Below are 7,857 nucleotides of genomic sequence, written 5' to 3' on the forward strand. Positions count from 1 at the left end.
TGTGTGTACGTCTGTGGTAAGACATTCCAATGTGACGACCCCAAAGAGAACATTTTAACATTTTGCTTGCTTAATTTTCATTACAAATAAGTATTATCAATTCAGCCAGTATGCATAAATATGAAATGTTCTTTGTTGATTTATTCATTTTTATAATATCCCTTCCAGGAAGGAGGACTAAGCAGCCCCAAGATGCACATTTCATCCAAAAGAGACAGAAGGACAAATGTCCCACCCCAGTAAGCCCACCAGAATCAGAGAAGGGTCTGGTGAGCCTGAATGAAGACGGCACCCTCAGCTAGCACCAGGAAGGCTCTGAGTCTCCCTTCTAAGTGTCTTAGCTCGGTAGATACTGAGCTAAACTGCTCTTAGGAGTGATTTGCTTGTCCATGTAACGTAATCTAGCTCTTCCATTTGGCAGCTGGGGAATGTAACTTCCCCATGTGTGAGCAAGAGCGATTGGCTCATACATAGGGAACGGTTCTCCTCCAAACTGTGGGCCAAGAAACTATGAAATACACATTTTAATATCAGAGTGCATTACCACACGGTACCAGGGGAGCAAGTGAGAACTGAGTATCTAAGGAGGGACCTCCATCATGCTCGTCACGTGGGGTCCTGCTCCTATGGGTGCTACTCTCAGGAAACAAGTTATTCCCTATTTTTACTCTGCAGGGGACACTCCTAAAGAAATAGCTGGCTAAGGCAGTCAGTCGGAAGAAAATAACTGTGCAGAACCCAGGAGTCAAGCAGTTTACCAGGTCATTTCTTTTAAGACTTTTTTTTCTCCCCTGAGGGAAACTTGTGTCAGCATTTCCCACTGTGACTGGACAGACATCACCAGCTAAGCCTCAGTGGCTAGGCCAAGGTACTAATGTCTCTAGTGCACCTGGAGGAGATGGGGGCAGGGGTGCTGCACACAGCAGGAAAGTGCCAAGTTTGCCACACTCACCTCTCATGACACTGGGTTTTGGTTCAGGTCTAGGTGGTGGAGGGGAAGCAACCTAGATTATTAAACAATCCCCCCATTCCACCCCTTCTACTCCAAGGCGGAGCTGGCATCATTGAAGGCCTATGTTGTTGCATGTAGCCTCTCTCTCAGGGGTAAGGACTGGACCTTGCCTTCTAGATGATGGAACCCTCAGCAGGGGCGTGAAAATTATGCCCTTCTCCCTCTCATGTTGTGCCCTTTTGAGAGCAGTCTGGGCTCCGATCTCTGTCACTCTCTCTCTCTCTCTCCCCTCCCTGTCCCTTAAGAGTCTCTATCTCTGTTTCTCGCCTCACTCCCCACACAGGCTTCCTCTCCCTTCCCCTTTCTCTGTCTCCTTCTCTCTGTCCCCTTCTCTCTGTCTCTGTCTCTTTCCCTCTTTTTTCTTGTTTGTACAGCCTAGGGCCTAAGGCCTAGATAACAGAGACCACTCCCTCTTCACCGTCACTTCGGGCTGCTCTGGAAATGCCTTTGTTCACAGGCAGAGGGATGAGAGCCAAGATGCAGGCATAAACTTGGGAGCAAGAAGCAACAGGCTCTTGCAAGTTCACTAGAATCACTTTTCTCAGGTGCACAGAGAAAAGGAAGTCCTAGGTGACCCACAGTGGCCCACTCATCAACATCTGTCTCTGCTTGTCATATTCTACCTTCCCTTCTCTTACTATAAATAAACTGTGCATGCCTAGCATGCTTGAGCCTTGAATTTGATCCCCCACACCAAAAACACATACACGCATACATAAAATAACTGTCTTGCTGTAACTGAAGTTGTGCTTTATTTGTGGACAAGATCTCATCCTTTCACTTATTCAAGGATATCACTCTACAAATGCTCTCTTCTCTCTCTTTGACCACCAGTTTTTCCTCACATGACTTGTCACGTCAGTGGCTTTCAAAAATTGTTTATGTCTCTCATCTTTAAGAAATCTAGAGCAAAGCAAAAAATACCCCTTGAGTCCTCTCTTCTCCAGCTGCTGCCCAACTTTCTTTGCCCCTTTACAAAAACAAACAAAAGGAGCAAAATAAAACTTTCCTCCTCTCATTGTTTCTACTTCCTCTCCTCCACTGCATTCCAATCATCCATTGTTCTTTATTAAGGTGTTGAGTGACTTCCATGTTTTTAAATCTAATGTTTCATTCTCAGGCTTTCTCTTACTCTACCTATCCAGCATTCAGCATCATTCATCACTCTTTTCTTCTTGAATTAACTTTTTGTTCGTTTGGCTTTTCTGATTTGCATCTGACCTTACTGGCTCTCCAGGGAACAATACACACTAGCTACTCAAAACAATACAGCATACAAAAAAGAAAATCACTAAAATCATTTCCACCAAATTCAGGAACAAAATAGAGAGCTAATTATCACCACTCTTACTAACATTGTTTTAGAGACTAAAATAAAGCAACAAGACATGAAAATGAAATAGTAGATATAAATTTCAAAAACAGACAAAAGATCTTTGTAGATACTGTAAGTGTACAACTATAAACCTTAAGACTCTAGTTCTCTTAAAAATACTATTAGAATTATCAAAAGAATTTGACAATGTAGCCAGACATAGTAGAAAAAATAAATAAAAACAAAAGCTGGTTCCTTGAAAAGAACAATGAGATAGGTAAACTTCTTAGAAGCCTGATTAAGGAAAGGAGAAAGAAATTGTAGCAATATTATCAATGAAAAAGACATCAGGGCTGGGGATGTACTTCAGTGGTAGAGCACGTCTAGTATGCGCCAGACCCTGGGTTTGAACCCCAGTATCCTACAAAAAAGGAAAAAAGGAAGGAAGGAAGGAAGGAAGGAATATCAACATAGATTTAAGAAATATTCTAAAAAAATTTGGAGGCTACTTAAAACACTAAACATTGATCTACCATTTGATCCAGCAATACCACTCTTGGGGATATACCCAAAAGACTGTGACACAGGTTACTCCAGAGGCACCTGCACACCCATGTTTATTGCGGCACTATTCACAATAGCCAAGTTATGGAAACAGCCAAGATGCCCCACTACTGACGAATGGATCAAGAAAATGTGGTATCCAAAAGACTGTGACACAGGTTACTCCAGAGGCACCTGCACACCCATGTTTATTGCAGCACTATTCACAATAGCCAAGTTATGGAAACAGCCAAGATGCCCCACTACTGACGAATGGATTAAGAAAATGTGGTATCTATACACAATGGAATTTTATGCAGCCATGAAGAAGAACGAAATGTTATCATTCGCTGGTAAATGGATGGAATTGGAGAACATCATTCTGAGTGAGGTTAGCCTGGCCCAAAAGACCAAAAATTGTATGTTCTCCCTCATATGTGGACATTAGATCAAGGGCAAATACAACAAGGGGATTGAACTTTGAGCACATGATAAAAGCGAGAGCACACAAGGAAGGGGTGAGGATAGGTAAGACACCTAAAAAACTAGCTAGCATTTGTTGCCCTTAACGCAGAGAAACTAAAGCAGATACCTTAAAAGCAACTGAGGCCAATAGGAAAAGGGGAACAGGTACTAGAGAAAAAAGATTTAACCTAGAAGGTAACACCCACGCACAGGAAATCAATGTGAGTCAATGCCCTGTATAGCTATCCTTATCTCAACCAGCAAAAACCCTTGTTCCTTCCTATTATTGCTTATACTCTCTCTACAACAAAATTAGAAATAAGGGCAAAATAGTTTCTGCTGGGTATTGGGGGAGGGGAGAGGAAGGGGGCAGAGTGGGTGGTAAGGGAGGGGGTGGGGGCGGGGGGAGAAATGAACCAAGCCTTGTATGCACATATGAATAAATATATTAAATTTACTTTAAAAAAAATAAAAATAAAAAAAGAAAATGTGGTATTTATACACAATGGAATTATATGTAGCCATGAAGAAGAATGAAATGTTATCATTCGCTGGTAAATGGATGGAATTGGAGAACATCATTCTGAGTGAGGTTAGCCTGGCCCAAAAGACCAAAAATTGTATGTTCTCCCTCATATGTGGACATTAGATCAAGGGCAAACACAACAAGGGGATTGGACTTTGAGCACATGATAAAAGCGAGAGCACACAAGGGAGGGGTGAGGATAGGTAAGACACCTAAAAAACTAGCTAGCATTTGTTGCCCTTAACGCAGAGAAACTAAAGCAGATACTTTAAAGCAACTGAGGCCAATAGGAAAAGGGGACCAGGAGCTAGAGAAAAGGTTAGATCAAAAAGAATTAACCTAGAAGGTAACACCCACGCACAGGGAATTAATGTGAGTCAATGCCCTGTACAGCTATCCTTATTTCAACCAGCAAAACCCCTTGTTCCTTCCTATTATTGCTTATACTCTCTCTACAACAAAATTAGAGATAAGGGCAAAATAGTTTCTGCTGGCTATTGAGGGGGGGGAGAGGGAGGGGGCGGAGTGGGTGGTAAGGGAGGGGGTGGGGGCAGCGGGGAGAAATGACCCAAGCCTTGTATGCACATATGAATAATAAAAGAAAAAAAAAAGAAATATTCTAAAAGTTATCAAAGTAAATTGAGCATAATATGCCTAGTAAGACTTTAGAGCAATTGTTTCTATTTTTTACTTACTTACTTATTATTTTGAGACAGAATATCACTATGTTGCTCTGCCTGGCTTCAAACTCCTGGGTTCAAGCCATCCTCTTGCCTCAGCCTCTTGAGTAGCTGGGACTACAGGTGCATTTCAGCAAGGCTGGCTGTTGTTTTTATCAGACATGTCTCTGCTTTCTCATAGTTCACAGTCTGCTGTGGGACATAGCTATTAAAAGCATGCTCATACAGATTATTGGTTTACCTTATACAAAAAGCCTATCTAAGAGACCTAAAGCTTTGTGAGAGAGAAATAGTACATTGGATATGGAAGAGGGAAAGGAGCACATGTGAGGCAACCCTGAGGAAAAGGGTTTGTCTGCTAAACAGCAAGACAAATGACAAGACAAAAGCCAGAGAGAGGGCAGGGCATAAATTGGACAAGGCCTTGTGGCTCAATATCTTATAGGTTTCAATGGAAATTCAATGGTTGGCCTTCAAGGCAAATCAAACTAGATGACAGGTATCCAGTAGTTTGGGACAGATCTTGACTCTCATCCCATTCCTACAGGAAGGGCAGACCTCTCAGCCTGCTAACTTCCAGAAGTTTCTTGACTGACGTGGGCCATCTCAGCATTCCATTCTTTCAACCTGTAACAGATAAGACATTGCCAAAACTTTAATTACATGTTCCCTACCTTAGATCTTTACCTCACCCAGTCCTGTATTTTTCAAACCACAGATCCTAACTCATTAGGGGCTGCAAAATGAGTGAGACAGATTACACCACCACTCTTGAAACAATGAGTTGGAATAGAATAGAAAATATCAGAGTTCATTGTAATAAGAGTATAACTTTATGGCATTTTAATATAAGATATATATGTAGATGTGCATGTGAGAAAATTAATTTAATTAATTGTGGGTTATGATCTTAAAACACTTGAAATTTCCTACCTGTTGCCTCTTTTCATTAGCTCTGTGTAGAAACTTGAACTTACTGAGATCAGACTCTTCTCTCTCTCATCTCATTTCTCCAGGTGAGTTTTATCAATCTCCTGACCCAGTAAAAATATCCTGTTCTTCTCATATACAAACAATCCACTATTAGAATACCCTCAATCATGAGCTTTTCTCTTCAAAACCAGTGGCTCATGTTTATGCAAGTGCCATGCTTTATTGAATAGCAATACTAATAAGGACATCAACTAATTGCGGTGTCTTGTTTGTACCTTACTAGCTAACCAGCCTAGAGTGATCTAAGAACTTCATTCCTCAATTCCAAAGCATACAGTATTGTTCTAGATTCTCCAGCTCTGTTATGTTAGTGTGGTCCCTGGCATCCAGGGACCTAGAAGACAACTGATCTAAAACTTGTCCCCATCAATCAATTATTGAGTCTTTACTGCTTGCTCTGTTTTACACCCTGATGTTTATAGCCCATTGGACAAAGATATCTAACTTTTTAAACTTGGTTTCTTTGTTCTTTTCCTGTCCTGCCTCCTCTTTGCACCCCAGATCCAGCATTATAATGGCCCCAGATTCTCTAAATATGGGTATAGACTTGATAACAATGGAAGATAGTCCTGCACTGTTCTCTGCAAAAGCTCAAACTGTGTGGAACTGGATCACTGTCTCCAACTCCCCACCCTCAGTCAGGTGAGAAATACACTGCAAAACTGCATGTGAGCACCACACTATTTGGTGGTGGTGGTTGTTTACATGCACTAGAAACCATCTAGGGACACTTAGGACTTGTTTTTGTAAGTGCTGAAATAATTTTTTGCTTCAAAAACTGGAAAGAACTTGTTTTTGCTCTATGGAAACCATCACCTTCAAATGACTGCATAGTCAAAAGTAATTCTCTGACCCAGCATACAGCCAAGCCTCTGTCGAGGCATGAAGAATTTCCTGGTGATGGTGTTTCTTATGATCAGTGCAGCTTGTGTGAGTAATTTTCATGGGGAAAAAATTTTGTGGCTGAGTAGATTAAATACAAATGTGTTTTTAATACTTTTAATATAAATAACACACACACACAAGTCTCCAGTGAAAGCATAATGAATTCCAGTTATTTCGTGAGGGCAATCAGTCAACTACCCAAGATCAGAACACATATTTTACTAAACTAACTCATGAATACAACAACCTAAAAGCTTTTAGAAAATACCATGTCTTTGGGAAAAGACTTCACACAGATTCCAATCCACATGAAGGCTGTCTCATGGACCAGGAAGAAAAGCAAGAATTGGGGAAATTATTAAGGGTACGTACTTGCATGCTGGTCACCTTTGTCATTTGTTTTGACACAGTGCTCTGGTGTGCCTGTTACTTGCTGTCTGCCAATTAGCCAAGAAAGCATGAATTACTGAAGCATCTTGCCAAAGAGGACTCCTTCTCAGGAAACCATGGGACAGAATTACCAGTTCCCAGGAAGGTCCAGGGTCTAAAATGAAGTGACTAATGACCATCTTTCTCTGTACAAGTACTAACAGGACTTATTTATGAGTTGTTAATATTTATTCCTTAGTTTAGTTTTGTTTTCTGGAAGAAACTCCATTGATGATGATTGTAGTTATAGTTATAGAAAGGGCTATGAGGCAATTTGCAGTATTAAAAAATACATGCAGCTATAAAGCACTCACAGAGGCCTTGGTATGTTAGTCTTGGTTTAGGTTATCCAGACATCTAATTAAATAAAGACAGCTACAGTTCAATTCTGGCCAAGCTGAAAAGAGCCGTTGCTTGCTATCGACAGCAACAGGCAACAGGCTTCCACTTAGCTATTGCAGGGCTGCTTCCCCTAACTCCAGAGGAACCTGGCTGGCAAGAAAGATAATGCTGCCGTTAGAAGATGTGCACAGTCCCGGATGGATGAAGGTGGTGCCAAAGCCACTTAGGAAATTCCACGGAGAAGGGTCAGGGCCTTCTTGATTATGCTTTCTTGAGTCTTCAGGAGGAAGACAGGAAAAACTCGTGGGCAATGACTGCTTACTACGACGTAGGAACCCAGGTCTAGAGCCTAAGGGGCAGCAATCTGTCACTCACTAGTTGGGTAGCATTGGCTGAGGTATCTCCCCGCTCTGCACATCTGTACAATGGGAGGGAGCTCCCTATATCAGACACCTCTTGTGCCTCTCAGATCCTGTGGCCTCACCTTATTGTGGCTGGCCTCCTTAGGGACTGTCCTGGCTTGGATACCCCCATAGCTGTGCCTCTCTAGCCACTGCTCTAGCTTACCTGTTGCCATAGAAGTGTAACATGCCATGAGACTCAATGGCACCATTGCACATAAGGGATCAGGCATACAGGACAGTGAAGGCATATTGAGTGAAGTTTT

This window comes from Castor canadensis, chromosome 4 (assembly GCF_047511655.1).
Source record: "Castor canadensis chromosome 4, mCasCan1.hap1v2, whole genome shotgun sequence".
In the NCBI taxonomy this organism is placed as follows: Eukaryota; Metazoa; Chordata; class Mammalia; order Rodentia; family Castoridae; genus Castor; species Castor canadensis.